The 25,540-nt window shown below is 48.1% G+C and overlaps 1 protein-coding gene across 40 annotated transcripts in view; it reads right to left on the bottom strand.

The window, feature by feature from the left end:
• TRERF1 (transcriptional regulating factor 1) overlaps positions 1 to 25,540 on the bottom strand; it is a 195,544-nt gene that overhangs the window by 128,291 nt on the left and 41,713 nt on the right. For 3 of the 40 annotated variants that reach the window (XM_070245569.1, XM_070245585.1, XM_070245572.1), the window contains exon 3: positions 7,661 to 7,955. The exons of 34 other annotated variants lie outside the window; for them this stretch is intronic. The gene's annotated coding sequence lies outside the window, so the exon portion shown is untranslated. Of the gene's footprint in view, positions 1 to 7,660; positions 7,956 to 12,738; positions 12,875 to 25,540 lie in introns of those variants that run through there. 3 more of the 40 variants (XM_070245584.1, XM_014734420.3, XM_023624936.2) reach the window with 2 other exon arrangements.

Genomic DNA, 25,540 nt, shown 5'->3' on the forward strand with positions numbered 1-25,540 from the left:
TCCCAGTCAAGGCAGGGCATATTCAAAGGCCCTGTGCTCCTCCCAATCCATCACAGTGGAGCTCCTCTGGAGCTCCAACAAAGTGACAGAATCTAGATCAATGCCTGGCACACAGTAGGCTTCAATAAATATTTGTTCACACAGGTCCTTCTGGCTAAGGATGGAAGACTGATATCTAAGAGATCTCTCAGGAAAAGACATTCCATGGGAGCAGCTACTCCATGGGCAGCTCCTGAGATGCCCTCTGCTCATCCTCCCACATGATGTGAAGCTCTGAGATGCCCCCATCTAGATCCAGCAGGCTTTCACATTTCAGCCCTTCAGATCACAAATGCTATTTCCTTGTCTCATCAATAACGCCTGAGGCTTATAATTTCCTCAGCATCTCTCTGGCTTATTTCACTGCTCCTCACTCCCTCTCAGGGCCAAGCACAGCTTTGGTTCAGTGTAACTCAAAAGCGTTTATTAAGTGCTTACTGTGTATAAGAACCATGCCAGACACTGGAGATCCAAAGATGATTAAGATAAAGATCTTGGGATCCAAGAGCCACAAAAAATATGAGAGCAGTGGGCTTAATGCTGACTAAAGGGATTCTCAAAGAGGGAAAGCTTGAACTACGCTGGATCTTGAAGGATGGGGCTGTGTCGATGGGGAAGGAGTGGGAAGACAGCAGGAGATGTGAAGACAGAAGTGGGAGGTGGGGAACACTGGGCAAGGACCAGCAGGACTGAACTGACAGGGAGGAGAGCAGAAAATTGCTGGGCAAGGGCTATGTCTCAAATTGGGATCGCCTGACTCAAGAACCAAGCGCATTAACAGAGCAGAAAAAACCCAAGGAGAGGATGTTCTTCCCAGCAGCCTCCAAAGTCAAAAGGTGCCCCAGGCCTGGGGCAAAGATGCTTTCCCTAAAGGGCTGTTTCTCAGCCTGCCACTCACCACCAACCTGGCCCTGCCCTGGGGTCAGCCAGATCGGTGTGTGGAAAGGGGATCTAGGCACCCCCTAGTTCCAGAACCACTGAGAGCACCTCGACCCCATGAAAAATAAAAACCTTCCACACACGCTTGCTCTTACTTGGAATTCTAAAATTAAACGTTCATTCCTCTCAACTAAGAGCTTTCTCCTTTTATAAACTAATATGCAAATGCCTTGGGAGAGGCTAAGTCTTAGCGGCCACATGTCTGCTTAGCATGAATGCTTTCCGAAGATCTTTCCTGGAAAACAGGCTTTGCATGGGGGATGCTCAAGAGATTATCTGTGACTGAGGGTGAGGCAGGAAGAAGAGGGATGGGGTTCATGGAAGGCGACAAGGACTCTCCTGCACTGAACCAGCCACACCCACCAAGGGCGCAGTGGTAGAGTTAAACGCTGAGTCCTCAGCAGACCTTTTCTCACTAGTTTTTTTTTAATTGAGATATAATTCACAAACCATTAAATTTACCCTTTAAACTGCACAATTCAGTGGTTTTTAGCTTATTCACAAGGTTGCGCAACAATCACTGCTATCTAATTTCAGAATATTCTCATCACCCCCAAAGAAACCCCATACCCATCAGCGGTTACTCCCTATTGCCCTCTTCCCCTGATAACCACTGTCTATCTCTAGAAAGATGCTCATTCTGGATATTTCCTATCAATGGAACCATACAATAGGCAGCCTTTTGTGTCTTGCTTCTTTCACTTAATGTTTTCAAGGTTCATCCATGTTGTAGCAAACTTCCAAACTTCATTCCCTTTTATGGCTAAATAATATTCCATTGTATAGATATACCACATTTTGTTTAGCCATCAAGAGACTTTTTAAAGGCAAAACAAATGATGCTCCTGCAGAAGGGAGCCTCCAGCATCCTCGGGATTGCTGGGACAATGCAAGCATCTGTAAAGCATCCTTCTCTGATCCTCCCACCAGCACCCATGGACACTGTCCAAACCCTCCCCACTGGGCTGCTTGGTTTTCTAAACACAGTGGCTCAGGCCAGCAGCCCTGAATCACACAGCCCCATAACAGAAACAACTCAAATTCCTTCTGGGGGAATTTGTAATGACCTTTAAAATGTGTTTTATAAATCTCCATGATCCCGGGAACGTAAGATGGAAGAGCAGAACCCACTTCATGGGCGTGAGACCTACACACGCTCGCAGGGCCCGGCGCTTGGTTTAATGCCTTGCTGTGGCCATCTTGAAAGTCTTAATAATTTTTAAATGAGGGGCCCTGTATTTTCATTTTGCACTGGGCCCAGTAAATTATGGAGGTGGTCCTGGGCTAGAGACAAGGGTTTGGGAAGCGGTTGGAACTTGACAATCTTCCTGAAGAGAACGCTTCATGACAACAGCTCACTGAGTCCAGCTGGGGTGCTGGGGAGGGGTTACTGCAGACGAGTGGGGGAGAGGTGCCAGGTCTACGGCGATGCTGAAAACCCAGCTTCCAAACTGCCCGAGACCACGTCTTCCCACCCTGAGGGCTGAGCAGTTGGCTGATAAGGCCGCCCCGGAACAGCCAGACTAGCTGAAAGTAAGCGTGTCAAGTCAACGAAATACAGGCTCCGAGTGTAAGCAGCAGGGACTCAAAGTGAAACTCGTTTGATCTCGTAATCGCTTACAGGTTAAGACCAAGAAGAAGAAAGAAAAAAAAAAAAAAACCCAAACTTACTAAAGTAACTGGCACTGAGAAAACTTTTTAAACATTGACTTTTTTTTAACTGTCACCTCTGTTTCCAGCATATCAAGGAAGTCATGGTTTCACCAAAGTTCTGATATTCAATCCAAAGAGAGCCGTGAATTTAAAACGCAGCCGTCTACACAGACGTCAGAACCAGAAGGGACCTTGGGAACAAGCCATCCATGTGGATTCCCCAGGAGACTTGACCCCCCTCAGGTTTAGCCCAATTCTCATTTTGTAGATGAGGAAGCGCGGCTGTGAGAGGGGAAGTAACAGGCCAAAGCCACCCACAAAAAAGGGCAGGACCAGACCCCGGGAGCTTGCGGCTTCCCCTTCCAACCTCTCAATTTCATGAGTCCAACCAAAATTCAGACACTGAGCGTGCGTGCCCCTCACCCCCACCTTCTCCTGGACCCTCAACTCTAGTCTTCTAGTACTTGTCTCTGTCCCTCGGAAAAGGGAGTCCGGTTGTGCAGATAAAGGTAAGATTTATAAGCCCTCAGGAAGAAGACGCAGCTTCCTTCCACCACTGCAGTCTCTATCGCGTCATTCGGCGAAGGGCTAGAGAGCTCCAGTGAACGGTTGAGAGCATTTCCATATCCACGGCATTTACAAAACACACTTTTCCTGGGAAGAGTGAAGTTTAACCTAATTTCTTCCAGTTACAGGTACAAGGCTCACGCAGGGTGGATGGAGCTCAGGGGCAGACAGGAAATGCTGCCAGCCCACCACACCAAAGACACTGGTCCACACGGCCAGGGGAAAGTGATGGAATCTCTGCCATGCCAAAAACTTTCGTCCTTTTTTTTTTTTCGGTCCTAACCAAATCAAACCACCTTTAACCAGGTGTCTGGATTCCTCTGGTTTCAATTTGTGTTTTATCCTCCCTCCCCCTGCCTTTCCTCCTTTATTCTTCCTTTCCTCCCTCCTTCCTTTCCTTCTTTCCTTCCTTGAGCAAACAGACACTGAGCACTCACGATGTGCCAGGCACATCCTGGCAGCTGGGGATAGAGCAGTGAACAAAATAGACCAGGTTCTGGGGTTTATGTTCTAAAAGGAGGGATCAAGGAAGAGTTAAATAAATAAATATATACCTTGTCAGATGGTGACAAATGTTGGGGAGAAAAATAAAGCAGGACAAGAGGGCTAGAGAATGGCAGGGAAGAAGGGCATTTATCTAGGACGGCCAGGTTAGGGCTCTCTGAAGGAGGTGAAGGAGCGAGCCATACAGACATCTGGGGGAAGACATTTCAGACAAAAGGATCTGCAGGTGCAAAGGCCCTGAGGTGGGATTTTCCTGGTGCATTCAAGGAACACCCAGAAGTCTAGTGTGGCATGAATGAGGAGGGAAGTGGCTGGTTAGAGAGGCAGGCAAGTGGGAGCCAGGTCAGGCTGACCTTGAAGCCACAGTAAGGCCTTTGGTTTTACTCCAAATGGGATGGGAGCATGCAGAGGAATAACCTAACCAGCCCAACCAGGCTTTACCAGGACCAGCCTGACCGCTGCTGTTATCAGGCCACCTGGGCTAGAGGACCAGACTCAGGAACCAGGCCCTAAGCCCAGCACAGCCTCTAGGCAGCAGTGCAAAAAACTCCTCTCTTCTCTGGGCCTCCAGATTCTCCTCTGTGAAATGGGAGGATAAGACTAGATGATGTCTAACGTCCTTTCTACCATATTCTTATTTTCTGACCCTAAGACAGATTGCCCAAAGGATCTAAAAGTCCCACCCTCTGACTGGGAGAAGGGAAGGGACAGCAGCCAAGTTTTAGAAGCCCCCAACCATTCCCCACCGCCTCCCGTGCCCCAAAGCAAATTCTCACCCTGCAAAAGGCACAGCTCTCTAGGGAGAAAGGTCCAGCCCAGGAAGCAGCCACGTCAGCAACGTCCTCTAAAGATTACGAAGGGTGACCACTAAAGATAGCGCAGCCTCCACACACGTTTCAGGGTGGGGCTCGGCCCGCAGAGGCCTCTGAGAGCCGCTGCCACAGCTGAACCAGAGGGCATGGCTGAATCTGCTCCTGCCCCACCTGCCAGCCTCCCCTGTCTCCCCAACTTCTGTCCTGGAGTGAGAATGAAAGTTCTGGGGTTTACAACTGCTCCATCCTGTCCACTTCCTTGAGGGTTCTCTCCATGTCTCACATCATCAAACTGTCTCAGAAAGCAAGGCTGAGGTGTCCTCCATCAGGCTGGAGAAGCAGGGTTTGTCTCTCCCCCATCAGACCGGCGGCTCCCAGAAAATATGAACTGTCTCACCCACCAGACTGTGAATTCATCCTACGCCTCCTCCATCAGACTGGGGGCTCCATGAGGGCTGCGGCTGTATCTTCTCCAACAGATTGGGGGCATCTGACGTCAGGGGCTGTGCCACCCCCATTGGACTGGAAGCTCCCTGGGGACAGGGCGTAGCTGCCGCTTTCCCTCTATGGCCTCACTGCATCCCATAAGGCTTCTGTATATTTAGAGATTTCTTAAAACAAGGTGCCGACTGATGCACTCAGACTGAACCACCTACCCAGGCACGAGAGCCTGTGATCCCCAGCCATTAAATGATCCACAAAAACCATCTCAATACAAACCTCCAAGCTGAATAGAAAGAAAACAAAATTAAAAGTTGGCCTCACTCAACAACTTTTTGATAGGCTGTTTATAGGTTCTGGCCAAAGCCTGTCCCCATTTTATAAATAACCCTTTCTGGTGACTGTGGCTGAGGCCAGACCAAAATGCACCTTGAGAACCAAGAGCAGGGAGCCCACCAGCTCAGGCTGACCAAAGCCCAGTCCCATGTGGGGGGCAGCTCACCGCCCAGACACAACCATCCTCTCAGCTTCCAAAGGGGGCTTCTCCAAGGCAGTCACACCAAATGATGCGGTGGGAAATGGGAAGTTGGCTATGGGAATTGGAATCAGGAGAGTGGAATGAGGAAGAGACCCAACTCAGAGAGGCAAGCTAACGCCTCCCTCAGGGTCAGGGAGGAGGTCAGGGGTGGGTGCGCGGAGATGGGGACCGAGAGCACATGGCCGGCTCAGAACAAGCTCCTGCGCCTCCTGGAAGAAGCAGAGGCCACTCCAGACACGGGAGGGTTGTAGGCGTGGACTCGGGGAAGCCACCCAAGGCTCCCCTGGAATCTAGCATGCTGGTTCTTCTGGGCAAAGGGTTTCTGCAGAACTGCAGAGGATGGGCAAGAAAGTTGGAACTTCCAAGGGTTAAAACCAATAAAAATAATCATAGCTAACACTTACGGCACTGTGCTAAGTACTTTCCATACCCTAACTTGGCTAATCTTCATAACAAAGCTAATACCACTCCCCTTTTACAGACAGGGGACCGAGGCCTACCTCAAGTCATCCAAGGTGAGGAATAAAGATTTCAACTGGGCAGTCGCTCCCCAACAGGCGCTCCTGGCCACCTCCCTCTCTGAACACAAAGGGGAAAATCCTAGGGTATTTCTGCTGGTTCCTCTGAACCTGTGGGGTTGAAGGCCACCCAGCAACAGGCGTCTTGAGGGCCTGGGAGACTAGGTGCTGTAGAGTCAGACAGAGCCCAGCAGGGTCCCGGTGCCATCTCCCACTGAGCTCAGAGCTTGGATACCCTGAAAATGCCGCCCTACTAGTGTCGAGGGCCGTCTCCTTTTGGGAGTCTCGGGTTAACAAAGTCCTGCCCTCTCTCTATCTAGTGTATCCATAGGAGAAACAGCGACAACTGGAGGAGGAGCAGGTGGCAGTGACAGGTCCCAGCTCCCACCGGAAGCCCACAGCCTGTCTGAAAACTCAGGAAACACTGGATAGACTTATTTTTAAACTGTGTGCTAGTCACATTTTGAAATAAAATTCTCAATATGTTTTTCTTCAACCTCCACACCTTTTCAGGTGAAGTTCAGCTAAATGTAATAAATCAGCGAGTCCAACTGTGACACTACAGAGTACCCAAAATGTCTGAAAACTGAAGGAAATGGTGGATGTATTGTACTGTTTTTCAGATGAACAACTGGACCCCATTTCTGTATACGATGGCTGTCTATGTATTGACACTATTGGCATTTCAGGCTGACAATTCTTTGTTGTGGGGGTGTCCTGTGCACTGTAGGATGTTGAGCAGCATCTCTGGCCTCTACCCAGTGGATGCCAGTGGCATTCTCTTTCCTTTCCAAGTGTGACAACCAAAAATGTCTCCACACATCACCAAACGCCCCTGGTGAGGGGTGGGGGGGGGGGGGGGGGGCGTGGATCACTCTCTGTTGAAAACCAGCGCTTTATGTTTAGATAAACTTCAACTGAAAAGGTGTCTGAAGGTTGGGGAAAAAAACATATTGAGCACAGTACTGAAGATGTAACTGACACGCTACTTAAAAATAAGTGCATCCTATTTTTCCTGACTTCTTGGATACCGTGTATTTGCCAATTTTTGGTGTGGCTGCCATGCCTCTTGCCTGTGAATCCAAACATTTCATGCCCCGATCCCCATGCCCCACACCTCCTCCCAACCCCAGCTTCCCCAGTCCCATTCAGGTCCACCCCCCAAACCAACCCACCCTCAGGTGTTCAACACACCAGGAGGCCCTTGCTCCCTGACTGAGTCAGACTGCTGCTGAAGGACCCTGCAGGGGTGAGATCAGAAACTACCAGGCTCAGGGACTCCAGCAGCTTCTCAGGCAACAATGGCCACACCCAAGAAAAAAGATCCATTTTCATCACCAGTGGGGTGGATCCATCCCACTCTCCAAAGCCTCATTTGAATACGTGGCCTGTCTCAGCCCCCAGAAGTGAGCTATGCCAAATACAAAATGGGTCATAGAGATACCGAATCTAAAAGACTGTAGAAGACCAGCGACCTGATAGAAAAAATCGGCAAAGAATAGGAACCGAAAGAAAAGGAAATACACATGGATCTTAAACTTGTGAAAAAATGCTCAACCGCATTCATAAAAGAAATGCAAATTAAAACTAACTGAGATACCAATTTTCATCTATCAGATTGGCAAAGATCAAAAAGTTTGATAACTCACTGTGTTGGCGAGGATGTCTCATTCATTGAGGGTGCTGGTGTAAATTGCTACCAGCTCCTAGAAAGGATACTCGCAAGGTCTACCAATATCACAGACGTCTACAAGCTCTACCAGCAATTCCACTTCTAAGAACTGATTCTGAGACATGCTCCCACATATGCAGATTGGTGTGTATACAGGATTCTCACTGCAGTCTGCTTTGTAATGACAGAAGACTGGAAACAGCCCCCACATCCATTGTCAGGGGACTGCTTTAATAAATTACGGGTCATCCACAAAATGGAACGCCATGCAGCTGTAAAAAAAAAAAACAACGAGGGCATTCTCGATGTCATGACATGGAACCATTTTCCATGTCTACGGTTAGGTAAGCCAAGTAAGGCACAAAATCACATGAATAGGACGCCAGCAGTTGCTGAAAAATACTATGTGTTCATATCTGGATTAATAGGCATCGATTACCTTTGAAAAAGATAATCAAAAGCTAAAACAGTGGTTACTTCTAGAGAGGGTAAGGGGGAGACTGGAGGCAGGGAGGGGAGGATACCCCTTTAGGCTCTGTAACTTCCGACTTTTATACCACGTGCACGCTACTCGATAAATAAACAGACAAGAGAAAACGACTGTACGAAACTGGTCTAGCTCGACCGTCAGTGTTCATGTGTGCATCCAACAGACATTACAGTCGGTTTCCATTTTAAATTCTCTATTCCTATAAGTACCCATACTCAGCACTTCAAACACCCCAGGTTTTTTCTTTTTTTTCTTTTTGATTCAAAAGTAGGATGACCACCACATCCAGAGCACACACGAAACTCACCAGCTTCCCTCCTCAACCAGGTTTTAAAAGCATTCATCCTCAAAACCACCTTCTTTATCAGAAAAATGTATAGTCGGTGACACTGGGCCCGCTGCCACCCTGCAATTCCACATGCAGACAAGCGGAATCTTTTAGAAGGTGCTCTGCAGGACCACCTGCTTGAGACCCAGGGGCACCCACCCATTTAACAGTACCTCAAAGCATCAGCTGGAACTGCACATCACAAAGTGACCTGGACCCCCCACTGCCTATTGGAAGTGGTAGGAACCCCCAGCAGCCACCAAGAATCCTCCCGCAGCTCTGTCTATGGCAATGTTTCACTGGCATCTTACTCAAAGGTGCCACAGCCATCCCTTTTAAACCTACCCCACTACTACTGCCACTTCTTCATAAAATAACCCTTATATTTTAAGCCATAAATCAGCGTTGGTCAAGTTCTAAATTGGGCTACAGCAATATTTATTCATCAAAGGATAAATCTTCCTTGTATAGTCATAACACTGCCTAATAATTTAATATGCTATCATTCTTACCTGAAACTTGTCAAAAAGTGGCCTGAAAGAGGCATGGGTTTTATAGTTGACTGGCCGTGAGTCTACAGTTTATTAAATAGTTCATAATTTTAAATTCTCTCTATGGTGTGGGGAATAACACAGGGGACATCTCCTATACAGAACAGCAATTCGGGGATTCATTAACCTGTTTTGGGGTAGAGAAAAGCAGATTCCCCAGAGGACCAAGGACTCCTCCAATACAGCCTTAAGATGGGTGGTACACAGAGAAAAGCAAGGAAAATTTAAATTGTAGGATTTTGTCTGGAGTCGGGGCAAAATTCACTAAGTGAGAGAATTAATGTTGGGGGACAGGTCCATGGAGCAACAAGACAATATGGAGAACTGTTAGAAGAAAAGGTTGAAAAATGCCTCTAAGCTGCAAAATTATTCCAGCTGGGCCAAGGCACCCATTCCTGGGACCCTTTCAGATCTTTGGAAGAATAAGCTTTCCAGACCTGGCGGATCCACTTCAGTAGAAGAAGAATGTACTTCCCACAGCCCAGCACTAAGACATTGCTCTTTTTTTTTTTTTGAGGAAGATTAGCCCTGAGCTAACATCCGTGCCCATCTTCCTCTACTTTATATGTGGGACGCCTGCCACAGCATGGCTTGCTAAGTGGTGCCATGTCTCTTTAAGGATGAATGGACAGCAACCAGGCCGTCAGATCAAGGTGTCTCAATCCTCGCACTACTGACATCGTGTGCTGATCATTCTTTGTTGCGGGGGCTGTCCTGTGCATTGCAGGGTATCTAGCAGCATCCCAGGCCTCTACCTATTAGTTGCTAGTAACACCCCTAACCAGTTGTGACAACCAAAAATGCCTCCAGACATTGCTGAATGTCCCCTGGGGGCAAAAGTGTCCCCAGTGAGAACCACTGTCCTAGATGAAGTGAAGTCTAACGTGACGAAGGCAGGCTGTTGGAGATGACTCCATTCCACTCCAACAAATGTAACCCGCTTCCTTTATGCCGCTCTTTCTCTGAAGTTTCAAACTACAAATCTAAGAAAATGCAGAAATTAGAACATCAATATTTAGAGTACTTAGCTAGACTTTGGTGCCCTTTCTCCTCTCTCAATTCTGCAGTCCCCTCCCACATACCCCCCACCCACCAGCCGTCACCTTCTACTCCTCACTTAGCCCCCATTTCCTTTACGTTTTTCCACAGCCTTGCGGTTCACCCTGGCACAAGAACATGCCTCAGGCTGGCATTCACTGGTGGTTAATGACAAGGTGGGTTTCTAAGCCACAAACACTATTAATTTTAAACTGTTCAAATTCTCTCTCCCTGTTCCTGGGCGAGCGGGCACTGAACTCCTTACAGAACTTCAACAAATAACCAAACAAACGTAGAGAATCACTTTTTAATTAAAAAAAAAAAAAAAAAAAAAAGCCATGTTCTTATGTTCCACATTCCAGGCCACATTCCCCACAAGAATTTTACAATCAACAGACCAAGATGCTACACGGAACCTGCTGTCTAGATCTCAGGGCATGAAAACCAACTGTGAGAAAAGAGAATCTGGGATGAAATCACATAAACGTTGCTAAAAGATTCAGCTTTGGTTTCATGGTGGAGTTAAAAAAAAAAAACAACTTCCCTTTATTAGGGTGGTATTAGAACAGAATGGGAAATACTAAAACGAAGTTGGACCAGAGGTTTAGAATGATTTTTCATCCGTTTATACTTGTCTATCAAGCAGTGAGGTGGTGCCCGACCCCCAAAGGCAGAAGAACGGAGAGCCGTGAGCTGGGCCCACCTACGCAGCCTCAGGCTCGGGGCTGGGTGGCCTCACATCAGGGTGCAGTGGCGACCGACCACAGTCGAGTGATACGGCACCCCATCATGCAAACCAACCTCTCTGCATGTTTGATTCATAAAAACCTGAAAACCAGACTGTGTGAGATTTGCCTTAAAGCTCTACCTTCCTTCCCCAAGTCTCATCCACTTGAGATATGCCAGCTGTCACCACCACCGCCGAGCAAGCCTCTATACAGTGTGGTGGCATCGCCGGAGTAAGAGACGCCTAATGCTTGGGCTCTTCAGAAGGTGGAGCCTCTGCTAGCAAGTTGTTTAGAACCCCCTAAATTAGCCCATGAATGCCAAATTCCGCCAGAGGTGGTCCCGCTCAGGTTTTTAAAAAATTGTTTCAGTCCCATGCCCTATTCGTCCCTTTCATTGTGAATAAATTCACTAAATTAGCTGACTGTCCGGCTTGCCTCTGCCCTCCATACCCGAACTCCAACAAGATTTTAAAAAACAAACAAAACAGAAATGAAGCCACAGAAGGGCTGGAAGGTGCCCAAGTCACATGGGCCGAGACTCACAGGTGAACAGTGCCTCTGCCACACAACCCCGCCACCAAGGCTTGAACTTGAACACTCGGCAGGACTTAAACACAATCTGATCAGGGCAAAGCCAAAATGTTGCAGACTTCAAATACAAGTGGGGAAAGAGCGGGCTTAAAAGGGGAAAAAGAAACCCTTAACTTTTCCTCAAAACGGCCTGCGCCCAGGGGCAATCCCATGGAATACGGTTGACACATAAATCTGCAAGGCTGTGGCAGGTAGCGAGGTGGGTCTGTGCATCAGTGGCAAGGCTGCCTATCCATCAGCAAAGCTAAAGGAGTCAGGGTCGGGACATCCTCTGGACCAGCAAGCTTCCCCCAGAGAGACACTCTTGCCAGCCCACAGACCACACTCTAAACCCAGCCATCTCAGAAACTGATGCCAGTGCATACAGAAGGCGACAAGGGGGACACGTGAAGTGACACAAGTGAACTAAGGGGCAGGACACCTGCTCCGTCATTTCAGGTCACTGACCTTATTGTTCCAGGCCTCCAGTGTCCGTCTGCACAATAGAGTTCCCTCAGCATTAACTAGGATCATACCTGTGACCTAGCACCAGGCCTTTGGATCCAAAGAACATGCCCAGTAAGTGCTGGCTTACCTTTCCTGTTTTCATTATTCGTTATTAATATTATTCAGCCATCACTGATTGAGCACCTATGAAATCCTCCCTTCCAACTTCATAAGCTTGGCAGGGTAAATTGCAGAAAGGCAGGTAAAGCTTCTACAAACACACAGCTCTAATCACTAGCGCCGTTATTACTGTTGGCTCAAACCCCACTCAAAGCCCCATCACAGCTAATTCAACCTGACCTCACGGGGCTCCACTATCCAGAGGGGCCACCATCAGTAGCTTCAATCCTCAGGACCGTATTTGCTCTTCAAGTGAAAAGCTACTTGTCTAAACTAACACTCTCCCTCTCTCCATCTGGCCAGCCAGGGATTGTTCCCTACGTGTGAAGTGTGTCTCTGGACGTGTGAAGTGTGTCCTCCCCAGTGGGAGGCATCTTAGGGAGTGACATTTCTCGCAAGGCTTGGCGGGGTCTTGTCAAAGTCAACATACGTGGGCCCTCACAATACCAGAAACTAATTATTGAGTTTGCGCTCTCTCTCCTTTTTAAGTCGTTGGTAGAAAATGAGAAACTGAGGTAGCGGCAGAGAAAGAAAAAGTGTGGGGGCAGAATTCTACTTTCCCCGAGGTCTTCAGTCAAGTACAAGAAGAGTGAAATCCAGTCCAACAAAGTAAGGTCTAAAAGAGGAGCAATTTAAATAACTTTCCCCAGCCCTTAGTAAAGAAAAGCGGAATGAAAGGATCGAACAGCCCCTGAGAACACCGAGGGACATGAATTTGCATACCTTTAGCCAAGCACAGGGGGAGGGCGGTTAGCATCTTCCCTAAACTTGTCTTACACCCACCACACGCTCCCTCCGTGCGCCGCCCGTCTCATAAGAGGCTGAACCATTTAAAACAAAGGAGAACTTCTAACTCAACAATTTAAGAGAACTGTATGATTTTAAAAAGGGGAAAAAAAAAAGGTCAACAGTGTTCTGAGTACACTTCACGAGCTTTGTTCTGCTCACTTCCCCACTTCCTGTTGCTTCCTCACCTCGTCACATTTCAGTTTTGAAGCATATGTGTTTGCTCTGGTATCACTGTAAGGTTTCAGTGGGAGGCCGTCGGTGGGACCAGGATGAGGACCATACCATTCTGAGGCACGAAATCACAACCGCCCGACCATCAGGAAAGTACACCCAAAATTTCACCCCCTCCCGTCAACAGTGGGTGTGCTAGGAAAACGCTTGTGGGCGAGCTTGACTTTGTGGGGAACGTCCTGTGTGGGCAATGGCCACCTAACCACTAGCATATACCAGGTGGCTTAGAACTAGGAACCAAGGGAGAAATACTCGGCACCCCACAGACCAAGAAATACCCTAATTCCATTCCAGCCCCTAAATCCTACCCCAAACCCTGCACTCCAGGGAGCAGTTGCCACTTGGAGAAGAAACTGAAAGACTTAATGTTGTGTGAGTGGGACCTTGGCCAAGCTATGGCTTACCATAAAGGTCAGAGCAAAAACGGACATGAAAACCCATTGGCCAGCTGCCTCCTGTTACAGAGGAGGAAACAGAGACCAACCCTGCATCACAAAGCTAATTTATCAATAGGAGAGCAGATACTGGATGCCAGTTCTCAACCTCCCAGGGCAGGGCTTCTCAACAGCTTATCAAAGGAACATGGAGCAGATGCTCAGGAAATATTGGCTCAGCCATACTGGACACTGGCTGGTTCAGAACTCACAGGGAGTGGGGAGGCTAAAATACTTTTTGTCTGCAGACACCAGAAGGTCTCACCTTCTAGACATATGTTTAGGGAGAAGGGTAGCCTGTCCTCATGATCTACTCTGGCTCCTGAATCCTGGAGTTAGGGGCTGCTCTTCAGTGGGTCCCTAAACTAGCTCACTGAACCCACCTGCCATTATTCCCCAGCCAAGGATAAAAAAATAAAATAAAATCTGGGAGACGGTGGTTCTGCACAAGGCACAGGACTGGGAGTGGAAAACTGGCCTCCATCTTGGTGAACACAAGGGGGGCCTCAGAGGGAGTCACCCTGCCCTCCTCCGTGCCTTCCTGTGTGTGTGTACACCATGAGAACACTGACCTCCAAGAAGCCGCCAGCCCTGTGCATCTCTGATTCTAAACTTGCGCATCCTCTCCCACCCCCTGACCACCACAGCACTCATTCTCCTCCCCCTGCTTCACAGCTCAGCCTTCCTGCTCGCTCCACCTGCCCAGCACATCTGTGAGCCCTCAGATCAGAGATCCGTACACTGGAGGGTCCCGTTTGTTTTTGTCCCTAATTTGAGCTTCCCCGTGGGCTCTCAATGTGCCTTCCTGAATCATCCCCATGGAGTAAGGCTTTGCTCCCAATTACTCAACCAATAAAAACACAATGAGGGACTACTGTGCACAGCGTGCCCGCCTGGCTAGAGGGTGTCCGTGTTTCAAGGGCAGTGAGACAGACACTCAGGGTTGGAATAGAAACAGCCAAACCCCAGACCTGCCCCCTGAGCCTTGATCTCCTTCCCCCGGCTGATAGATACATCCGACATCACAGTATACGTTTACATATTTATTTGCTATCTGTCTAGCTCACTAGAAGCAAGGCTGCACGAGGGCAGGAACTGGTTTTGTTCATCCTAGCACACAGGGCAGCACTTAGCACATGCAAGGGTTAGATGTTTGCTGAACGAATGAGTGAGCAGCCAATCCTGGGTCTTCCTCAGTCATGACCAAGTTACTTAATGTCTCTAAGTTTCACTTTTTCCTCACTTATAAAACAAGGATAATATTAACGTATTCTTTACGCGACGGGAATGAGAATTAAACAAGAAAATGATCATAAAATCATTTAGGATGTACCTGGCACACAGCAAACAATCAATAAATGTTAGCTATTACTTGTTAGCCATTATTATTACAGTCACTGATGGAAACACAGGGAAATAAAGCCTCTTTATTATACCCTGGGCAGTTTTTAGGCTAAATAACTAAAATCCTGTGTATGTAAGATCCATCTACGAAGGATCATTAAGAGGGCCTGGTCCATGGGCCTGCATAGCTACTGCGGATCCCGCAGAGCTGAGGTTTTAGTGTAAAATGTTTTCACGTGGTCTGAAGTCATGAGCTCATTTGTGTAAACGCTTCTTTATGGGTCCCTACCATAGCCATCATCCAAGCAATTAAAGTCTTAAAATATCTAACTCCTGTCCTCAAGAGCCTAAAGTCCAGCTGGGAAAAACGAGACATTAATATATGGAAGGAGAACTATAAACTCAAGCTGAAAACAATGTACACAAAATGTCAAATAAATGCACTGGAAACTAGGACTGTGCAGTGCTGATCAATGTTTAACAACCAGCTCTCAAAAAAAAAAAAAAAAAAGCCTTGATTGTATCATTTGTCAATTTCCAGGGTGTAAATACTCTCACTATGGCCAATTTCAAGCCACCACTGGACTAGGTCCTATAACTGTTCCTCAAGGTCAAGGGCCATGGGTCACGTGCTCAATGCTAACTACTCACATCTTCATGGCACTTGAGGTTACAAAGCACATCAGAGGCTATGATTATATTTCACCCTCAACATCTGGTCAGAAAGGTATTATTGCCCTGTTTTTCAGATATGGAAACAGAGTGTCAAAAAAATACCAAAACTTTTTCAGAGTCATTCTGCTAGTGAATGATATTGACAGGGCTTGAAGCAGGACCTTCTGGGACACCGGGATCCCTCACTGTACCCATTGCTCTGATAACAAGGGCTTCCTACGGGAGAAGCGGTTGAAGGGTGAGCAGTACGTGGAGTGTAGGGCGGGAATGAAGGAGGGGTACAGTGCTCAGCCAGACAAGGAACTCACTCACAGACCCAAAGATCTAGACAGCACGGAAGGCACGAAAAAACTTGAAGCTCAGGAAACCATTGGTTCAGCATGCTTCACACCAGAGAACTGCCTCCCGAAAACAGTGATTCGGTTATTAAAATCTGCATTCCCAGATCCACTGCAGCATGAGGTGAAGGGGCAAAAGAAACGCAAAGCAATTTAAACAACGAACAACAGGGAGGCTGGCTAAGCAAGTTATGAAATACCCACATAACAGAATGCTGGGCTACCACCCAAAGTCATGTTTTAAAGACCAGTTTACAACTAGGGAACGCTCACAGAATATTGTTTTAAAAGCACGTTACATAATAATATGTGCAGTATGATTCCAGTTTTGTAAAAATTAACAGTAGGCAAACACGTCCTATGTATATATGCATAGAAAAAATTGCAAAGATTTCAAAATCCTCACACTGGTTTCTTCCAGAAGGGTGAGATTATGGATAATTTATTGTTTCTTCTCGATGACCTTCTGTATGCTCCAACTTTTCCATAACATGTTTTTATAACCAGAGAAGCAATAAATAGACCCTCTTTTAAAATCTGGATTTTCGAAGGCTGAGAGGACTAATTACGAAGAATCAGTGAGTAAACGCCCAGGAAGACATTCCTCTGGGGCAAAGATCCAGGTGCTCACGGCTCTAACACTTTCCTCATATCCCCCAAGGAGAAAGCCAGGTTCCCCCCAAAGTCTAACTCCCCTACACACACACATACACACCCCCCAGCACATGCCAGGTTACCCCCAAAGTCTAACTCCCCTACACACACACACCAGCACATGTCAGGTTCCCCCCAAAGTCTAACTCTCCTACACACACACACACACACACACACCCCAGCACATGCTTCTATACCATTCCCTCAACCCCTTCCTCAGGGGGCCATCCTCTCAACCTCATCCCCATCCATTCACAACATGGCAGGGACAAGGCACGGAAGTCTCAGTGGAGGGTGGACAATAGCAATTCATGAGAACCCTCCACGTGCCACGCAGCATGCCAGGGGCTTCATACGTGTGAATTCAGATGTACGGCAATTCCAAAACGTAGGTATCAATATCAACATTTTACAAAGGAGGAAAGTGAAGTTCAGAAACGATATCCAGGGTCATACAGGCCCTGAGTGCCCAGAATTGAAAATGAAACCCAAGTCTAACCAGAACTGGCCCACCGATGTTTAAGAAGCTTGCCGAACAACTACACTTGACCATCATGAAATGCAAAATAATAATATTCCAGTTCAACCTACTTCAATTTACTCTGAGGCTGAAAGTGAAATGCACCACTGGTCCTGATTTGAGAATACTTAGATATTTAATAATTTAAAAAAAGAAAGAAAGAAAAGGAAAGGGGGGGGAACCCTCAGCTCTGTGCTCATCCCTCATTCAGGGAAGTAAAAATAAAAATGGAACCTTCCCCCAACACATTGTGCTTTAATGAAAGCACCAAGCCAATCTTCTTCACTGCCACCCACCCCAGCCCACTCCGTTTAAATTTAGGCAACCACCAGGCAAACTGTACCCAACTGCATTATCTGAAATGAAGTCATGAAGTCCTCATCTGTAACACCACACTTGTTGCAAGGAAAACAGGGCAGGGTTGGCATCCCGGGGGGACTCTGGGGGTGTGCCTCGGAAGACCCCTTTACAAAGAGTGGGTTCTGTGACCTAGCCCTCCGCCTGTTGGTGTGTCACCTTGCAGCGGCCAACTCCCCCTCTCTGGGTCTCAGTCACCCCTCTACAAAGTTGGGGTGGACTGACAACAGGGATCTCGAAGGCCCATCTCAATGTACAGCTCTACGGTTCCTAGGACCCTGGCGTGCAGAGGGCAGCCCACAGGGCGAGGCCCGGACACCCCACCGCCCTACACCCAGAGAATGAATGAATGGCAACCCAAGATGCAGGTGACGGAGGCTGAAAGAGTTGGTCAGGCTGGGAGCTGCCACAGTTCTCAAGCTCGGGGCTTTGGAATACTCAGTTCTCACTAAATGTTCGGCAACAGGAGGGAGAGAGAGGGTTGAGTTGCCAGGAAGGCTTCAGCAGGGAAGGCTCTGCAGCTGACCGCTCTCTGGTCCCATCCAGGCAACACCAGAAGGGATGTTGCCCGCAGGGACTCAAGGGATCCGGAGTCCCTGATCCTTTCTCCCCACACTTGATTTTTTAAATGGGATCTGGCTGGGGAAAGGGGAGTTACGAGCTAACGAAAAACTCTCTCTGGTTTTCTGGATGAATCTGAGGCTCTGGGGGCCCACAAGCTAACTGGATTTTTCTTCCAGCAACCTAGTCCACGGATTTCCTTTCAAGGTGTCCTTCCAGTGTTACATGAGTGCATCTGAGCCCTTACAGAAGGTCTGCACCCACTTCCTCAAGCAGAGGTCTGGGGCACCCTGGGAAAGGGGAATAACATTAATAGTCACAACTCAAAGAGAAGCCTAGCCTTAACAAAAGCAAAACTCACAGCTCCATACGGGAGACACCATTAAACCACTCTGTGCTCGCTGAGACCCACAGACTGACCACACTGTCTAACCAGCCTGAGACTCCAATCTCTGCCACCAACGGACGGGCAATCTGGATCTGATAACGGTCTCACACACACTCAATTCCAGGCCTCCTCAGGCCCTGCCCCCTCACACCTGGAGCCTTCCAAGTAGGTCGTTCCCACTTCCTCATCTGATGAACCAAGCTCTAAGGACGCCATCAGAAACCCAGGAGAAGACAAGAAAGTCAGAGAAAGATCTAGAGAAAGAAGAGGGCAACCAGTGGCCTCAGTGCTCTGAGGCTCTCAGATGCGTGACTTTATTATCCAGCTCCAGAAGCTGGGTAAACCCCCGAGACCTCCCCCCTCACCTGACTTTCACTGAACCAACGACCCCAAGCCTCAGCCCCCAACCTTCTCACCCTGGCCAGTCATCAAAACCCAGAACGCCAGACCATCCAAAAGCAGTACTTTCGAGGCGAATAAAAATGAGATATGCATATTACACTACTTTACACAGTGCTGAACTTACCCAGCCACCCTTCCCCAGAGGGGGAGATGACCGAGAAGAATAAATATTTTTGATTGTAGGTAAAAGAACGGCTGATGCATATAGTATTGAAACGCAGGAACTCTAGAATCAGATCTGGATTCAAATCTAGGCCCTTTTGCTTACAAGCTGTGTGACCTCAGGCAAGTCACTCAACCCCTCTGAGCTTCCTAATCTGTGAAATTAGTGTTATAGGAGAGAGTAAATATATATATATATATACACACACATACACACACACACACACACACACACACACACCCCCCTTGGGAATTATTCATTAACCCACAAGTTGTTTTCCTCAGTAGGTTAAGATGAAAGGGGGAGAATTATGAGTCCCCCAAGGACTAGAAGGATCCAGACTCCAGAAGCAGAGTAAGAGCAACACTACAGGCCCATTGGTCCCCTCCCCCTAACACACACACCCTGCAGCAGGAGGTATGGCCCTCACCCACAAACAGCGCCCCCCCGCCCCCCCCCCCCGCCCCAGGCTGCCCTTGCAGACAATGAACTCTGCAGAAATGCTCTAGCTTCTAGTTTCAAACTGTTTTTAGCAGCAGAATCCCAGACCCCAATATAGAGGAAAGAGATAAAAGGCAAGATGCTCCTAGAGAAGCAGATTCTAAGATTAACTGATCTGCAGCCTGGAAGAATCTTGCAAACTAAAACTGCACCATAATGGAAAAGGGGGGAAAGAAGGGGAGGGAGGAGCCAGAGGGAGGAGGCAGAGGAGAGTGGCAACAAGAAATTAGCTGTGGAACAGGACTGGGACCTCACGAGGACAGCACCTCACTCGTGTGATAAAACTGACAGCCTCAGACACCTTCCTCAGACAGTAATCACTACACAAAACCCCTTGTGAGAGGGGTCAAAATGACAAGACAGAGGCACCACTGAGATATATTCTAGAAATTATACTATTATTTCATTATTGCCAAATATGTATTAAGATTCAAACACCCAACCTACTCCCTGAATGATGATTACGTAGCTGACACACCCCTCATGTCTCAAGACATCCCCTGGGAAAATGAGCCCAAAATTCCCAATGCCCAGTTGGCTGCCTCACTGCTCCTCACTCCACTCACTCTCATTGTTTCTCCTTTTAGATTTCATGGGACAGCATTAGTTTGTCCAATAAAAGCTTCACCCCACCAAACAGAAGCATATCAGGCCAATTCTGCCAGCTCAAAAGCTTGCCCCCTTTAGGAATGCATTCACAACCCAATCAAGCACAGAATGTGACTTGCCAGTTTGGGCAGGCCACCTGCCAGAAGACACCTGCTCATCAGGAAATAATACACATGGCAATCATATGATAAACCAGCCAAATGGCAGCATTACAAAAGAGGGACCTCACAGAGGGTCCTTCAGAAAGCACGACCAAAATGGGAATATTCCTTCTACTAACCATATAAAGTTTGAATGACGTGAGTTAAGACAGCAAAATATTTTTACAAGCATTCCCACCAGTCCAGCTCTACTTTGCAACCTGAACCCTACTGCGGGGAATATCTGTTCAGCATCAGCGACTCCCCAGGAGAAGGTGACACGGCAGCAGTGTGGGAAGAGCAGGGGCCTCGGAGTCAGAGAGTTCTGAGTTCAAACCCCAGCTCCAGCACTTGCTAGCTGCGTGCGCTTGACTAAATGATGTATGTCAACTGGATAAATGTAAGTAAAACACTCAATAAATACTAGCCCTTTCCTAACGCTAACCTCCCACCTCCAACCCTAACCCAAAGTGAAGCAGCTCCAAGCATTCTGCAAAGCACCAAGCACTGGGCAAGTACCACTTAAATCCAGGATGAGATCACGCCTGTGTTTGTACAGTGTGGCATTAGGGAACTGATAGTGCGGCCATGGCATGCCGTGGGTCTTTATTTCCCCAAGTGCCTTTCCATACTCTGCCCAACACCAAAGTTCTAGTCATCCTTCAAAACTCAGCTCCAACGCCATCTTTGTATCTCTCAAAAATTAACCCTCTTCCACTACACCATTTGGCTCATATGCTTATTACAGTACTTCCTTGGTTCTGCTTGGTGTCACAGGTGTGTTACGGTCAGTGCTTCAACTCCAAAGAAAAGAATCTTCCTAAGTGGGATTTTGTCTGTCTCATCCCTTAAACCTTCTGGGCCTGGCACACTGCCTTGTGCAGAGCAGGTCAACAAATATTTCAGATGAGTGGATGGGTGGATGGGGAAGGAATCCATTCAGGACAGTCCTGATACCACATAAGATGCATTATCATGCATTTAGGAAGAGCTCGTGTTACATAAGCCAATGAAACTACAAGGAGGAAGGGCTAAGCGTATACACGGACAGGGGGACCATCCTACAGAGAACACCAGAACTGGGGAGAAGCAGAAGTACTAGCCTGGAACCCGAGCCGGACAGAGCTGACTCGAGCCCTGCTCTAACGTGGACTTCAGTGGACTCCCATCTCCTCCAGGGGCCTCAGTTTCTCCATGTCAGTTACTACCTGCTACCGCATTAGACACATGGAGAGACTCAATCAGATGCAGGGAAGGAAGGTGTCTTGGAGGGAAAGTGCTGTGTATTCCCCAGGGTCCCGTTTTATTTTCTAAGTGGTTTTGGTTTTTGTAGTACGTTGTTTGTGACTTTTCTAAAAGAAAAGTCCAGAGGAAGAGAAATGAAACAGAATGTACAGAATTTTTAAAAATAAAACAAAAATCAAGAGGAAGTGGGTCCATCTCACAGGTTTCTCATTAAACCAATAGTCAAATTTTAGTAATCGGCTTGTGTTATGGTTTCCATTACAGATGAGAGCATAGTAAACTTAAAACCATCAAAGAGAAAGTACAGACCCCACTGCAACAAGATCCCGCCCCCAGAGCCGCCGACAGTGAGGTCTTATCTTTCCCAATTACCACCTGGGGGCCCTGCGCTCCTCAGCCCTGCCTGCACGAAAAGAAGGGAGAGGCGCTGCTGAAAGGAAGCCAGGCCCCAAGTGCCAACACTTAATCAAAAGAACCCATGCCTTCTGAGTGGCCCCAGTGCTGGGGGGGCCTGGCAGATGCAATCCTGATGTAACATTATCCTAAAAACACTGGGACAAGAGAGGCTTTAGAAAAGGACTGTGCATTGCTATAGACAGTGCCAGGCCCAACGCTGATCTGAAGTAACCAGAAATTGACAATGGGTCGGAGGGGGAGTGGGGAGAGGACAAGCACTCCAGAGGTCACTAAGCCCGGAACTGAGGCTTTCCAAACACGCTCTCTAGTGACTGAGGGCTCCGGGAACAGAGGCCAGCTTCTCTGTCCTAATTGCTTTCTTTCTTTCTTTTTTTTTTTTTTTTTGGTGAGGAAGATCAGCCCTGAGCTAACATCTGTTGTCAATCTTCCTCTTTTTGCTTGAGGAAGAGTCACTCTGAGCCAACATGTATGCCAATCTTCCTCTATTTTATATGTTGGAGGCTGCTACAGCATGGTTTGATGAGCAGTTTGTAGGTCCACGCCCGGGACCTGAACCCACAAACCCCAGGCCACCAAAGCAGAGGGTGTGAACTTAACCACTACGCCACCAAGCTGGCCCCTTCTCTGTCCTAATTTCTGATTCCCATCCCTCAAGGGCAGATCCTCTGTAGCGTGGCAGTGAATAGAGACAGTCGCTTTTGGTGACCACCGCTTATTCACACTCTTCCTGCCCTCCAAGCAGGTCCCACAGGACCCAGCGTGGATTGGAATTCCAGTATTACAGCATTCCAGTGTCCCAGGAGTCAGTGCGGATGCTGCGGAAGGAACACCAGCTTTGGAGTCAGAACTGCATTAGAATCCTGATTATCTGCATACAAGGGGCCATGCAACCTCTCCAGCCCACCCAACGTTAGCAGGCTTTCTTCCTCCCGTCGGATCCAGTTATCACGAAACAGGGGTCACAGGACTCACATCTTTTGTGCAGAGAAAAATACTCCTGGTCCCAGTCACCTACTGTCTCCCTCACCCCAGCCGTTACTACACCAGCGAGAACCAAGCAGAGGGATCTGTATGGCTCAGTGTGGTACAACTCAAACGACAGCTACACAACCCAGCACACAAACACATCACAAAGAAGAAAGAATAGCAAATTATAATTACCCTCTTCCTGCAGGGGTGGGGGCAGCAACTTCACCCTGTCTGAATTTTCCTAATGGTGAGGGGCTTTCATTTAGCACTTCATTCATTCACTCCGTCTCTCAATACTGGCTTATTGAGGGGAAGCCACTGCAAACAAGTCACAGAGCCCCCCCACCGAGGTCCGTAACCTCTGGGAGGGCAGCAAACAGGGGGTTGGAAGAGGCCAGGATGTCACAGTGAGACTGGCAAATTCAAGCACCTCTGCTCCAGGTAAACAACCTCCGCCGCCCAAAGCTGGGGATGGGAGAAGACAGGGACTCAGGGAGACACTAACGAGAGGGAAGAGGCAGAAGCAATGGATCCCCTTTATCCCAGGGTCCTCACCAGAGACAACATCCAGCTGTGGCCACCATTATCCTGAACGTCCCAAGGTCCCGGTTTCATGGAGTCGATCACCACTGGCCCCATAAACCTTGGCTGTGTCCCACAGAGCCCCAAATTTCAGAGTCCCAAATAGAAGTCCTGACAGCCTCTTGCTCCCAGGGCAGGCACAAAAATCTCTGGGAGACCCAGGGCCTGTCTGGGGCCTTGCGACCACCTCCTCTGCCTGATGGGCCAGAACATGGAGGGAGGTGTGAACTCCACTGCAGGGCCTCGTGGCCATCCTCTACAGACAGCAGAACAGCACGGTCTGGCCAATCACGGGAGAAGCCCAAGAGAAGGGGACGGGCCCAGGGGATGGGAAACGGGGTGTTCCACAGGGGCCAATAGAAAATCCAAGGAGGAGAGGCAGAAACTAGCCAAGTGAACACAGAGGCCAACTTAAGATAAGTGAATTAATTACCATCAAAAACCAGGGAGTTCATCACTCATTACCTAACTCCCCTCTCCTTCCCAAAGGGGCCCCTCCACCATCCATGCTCTCCAAATGCAAGATTCACAGCACTTCTCCTATTACAACTACCACTTTTTGAGCCCCACTATGCTCCAGGCTTTACTAGGCGCCTTAAATATCTCATCAAATCTTTAAAACCACCCAATTGAGGAAAGTGTCAGTATGCTCATTTTACAGATAGGAAACTGAGGCTAGGAGCTTACATAACTGACCCAAGGCCCCAGGGCAGATATGCACACAGACATGCACAAAAACGTTACACCTGTACAATCAGATTTTAAATTCCATGAGAGCCCCAGGCCCTGCCACAGAGTCCGCTTGCAGAGAACCTGGTTCCTAGAATGGTGCCAGGCACGAACAGGGCACTCTGTGACGGCCTCTCCAGCCACTCACAGCCCCCCACACCCTGCCCCACCCAGCCCCACTTGCAGAGGGAACACGCCACGCCTGCAAGTCTCTTCAGTTCTTCACAACCAAGCTCATCCTCAAAGACTGAAAGGCCCCAAGCCATGTCTACATTGGGGACCAAATGAAATTTCATAGGTTCATCTCTTGAAAGGAAAAGAAAGCCATCACCTGCAGGAGAAAGGAGCCAAAGACATTTCTAATGAAAAGGAAGAAAGCTGTCAGGCTTTGAAGCATTACTCTCAGTGGCCAATAATCAAGAAATAAGAGTAGGCCCCTTAAAAAAAATTAATATTCCATGCAAAACTAAAACCAGACCCAAGCATAAACTGCTAATTTAAAAGTAAGCTAACACAAATTTGCATACACTTATTTAATTGACTTCAAAATATGCCTAGCACTGTTCTATAGAGCTAAATAAAACTCCAGTGGGAAATTTGGGAAGGAGGAAGCTAAGAAGGCTATGGACTCTCATCCAAGACCTTCTTACTACTTAGGGCCACAGGAAACATTTTCTTCTCTCTCTCTTTAGACACTCATGGCTGGGTTGCCTGACTGCAGAAGACCCTGTCGCTCCCGACTGGCATGTGTCTGCCGGGCACCCGAAAGCTTTACAGTAAACGGTGACTCATGCACTGCAGCCACCATTAGTACCGCTAATGTAATAAGCCAAAGTTTGTTCCATCCACATGAAAGAGAAACGCTGGGTGCAGGGCTGTGAGCCTGACTCAAACTGTGACCCCCGTTCACCGCCACTCGTCAGCATTTAGCTGAAACGCACACTCTAATTACCCAGATCTTGGGGACCAAGGGCAGAAGGAACGGGGGTTTCTGAGGGAGGGTCATAGCCATAAACACAGAAGTGTCACTTCTCATCAAGCTAAATCTCCTCATGTGATCGTTCATTCAACACATATTCATGAAGCACCTGCTATGTCAGACGCTGGGCCATGTGCCAGATACACAAAGGGGAATGAAACAAACATGGCGACCACCCTCGTGGAGGTCCTCAGTCCTGCCCTAGCTGCTTTACGTACTTTTTATCATTTGACTTACTAAATTCTCATTTAATAGCTCCATCCTACAGATGGAGAAACTGAGGCTGGGAGGTCACAGCAGGATCCCATGGGTAATTAACTGGGGAGCCAGGACTCAAACCCCCTTCTACAGCACTCTGGAGCTGGGCAACCAAACGCCAAGTCACCCGGCAGTGAGGAGAGACGAGCAAGGTCTGGTCCCTGTCTCGAGGAGCTCAAGCCTAGCGGAGGACATGCACAATCAAGGGGGCTCCAAGAGAGAGAAGCCCACGAGACAGAG

Source organism: Equus caballus, chromosome 20 (genome assembly GCF_041296265.1).
Source record: "Equus caballus isolate H_3958 breed thoroughbred chromosome 20, TB-T2T, whole genome shotgun sequence".
NCBI classification, from domain to species: Eukaryota; Metazoa; Chordata; class Mammalia; order Perissodactyla; family Equidae; genus Equus; species Equus caballus.